Below are 1,278 nucleotides of genomic sequence, written 5' to 3'. Positions count from 1 at the left end.
ATATATCTTTTTGGCCACATATGTGTATTTTCTTTTTCTTTTCTTTTCTTTTTTTTTTTTTTTTTTTTTTTTTGAGGCGGAGTCTCGCTCTGTCGCCCGGACTGGAGTGCAGTGGCCGGATCTCGGCTCACTGCAAGCTCCGCCTCCCGGGTTTACGCCATTCTCCTGCCTCAGCCTCCGGAGTAGCTGGGACTAGAGGCGCCAGCCACCTCGCCCGGCTAGTTTTTTTTTTGTATTTTTTTAGTAGAGACGGGGTTTCACCGTGTTGGCCAGAATGGTCTCGATCTCCTGACCTCGTGATCCGCCGGTGTCAGCCTCCCAAAGTGCTGGGATTACAGGCTTGAGCCACCGCGCCCGGCCTGTGTTTTCAAGTAATTTCCCACTCATGTCTTTTGACACTTTTTATATTGAGGCATTATTCTCTTATTTCATAAAAGCTCTTTTTACATCAAGTATAATAATGCTTATCTTATATAATACGTTTTAGTTAAAGCATATTAAAAGATCCTCTTATCTTTCCCAGTTTGTTGCTGTCCTGTTAAAAGGATTTTTTTTTTTTGTTTTTAATGTAGAGGCTTTAACTTTTATTTTTAATGTAGAACCTTTCTTAAATTCTATCATATCATAAGTTTTTCCTCTATAGTTTTTTTTTTTTTTTCCTTTTATGCTTGAAGGGATATTTTTCACCTTGAGATCAGGTAAACATTTGCCTATATTTTCCTCTGGTTCTTCCCTGGTGTCGCTCATATTGATTGATCTGGAATTTACTGTAGGTATGGTCTATCTAACTTCATTTTTTGCACCTAGTTAGCCAATGTACAAATCCCTTCACCTATTTATTTTTAAATGTTAATGTATAAAAGTAAAAGTAAAATGGTAATGTATAAAAGTAAAGAGTCTAGTGTAAGTCATTTCCACGTACCTGTCACCCAGTTTAGTAATTATCGACTTATGGCCAATTTGGATTTATCTGTGTCCCCTTCCCCTCCTACACTGGATGTTTTTAAAGCAAAATTCAGGTATCATATCATTTTCACCCACAAATTTTTCAGTATGAGCTCTAAGGACTGTCTTAAATAAGGACTCTCTTAAAGGCATAACTACACCTACCATTATCATACCTAACATAATATCTGGTCATTGTTCCAGTTTCTCTGATTAATACTTTATCGACTTTAAAAAATTCTTTTACCACCAAATAAAACTGAAATTCTTGCAGTAAAACAATTTAAAACTTAGGGTGATTAAAAACAGTTGGCAACCTGGTTGGTGATGGGA

Source organism: Piliocolobus tephrosceles, chromosome 14 (assembly GCF_002776525.5).
Source record: "Piliocolobus tephrosceles isolate RC106 chromosome 14, ASM277652v3, whole genome shotgun sequence".
NCBI classification, from domain to species: Eukaryota; Metazoa; Chordata; class Mammalia; order Primates; family Cercopithecidae; genus Piliocolobus; species Piliocolobus tephrosceles.
The sequence above is the reverse complement of the archived record's forward strand: the minus strand, read 5'-3'. Positions refer to the sequence as shown.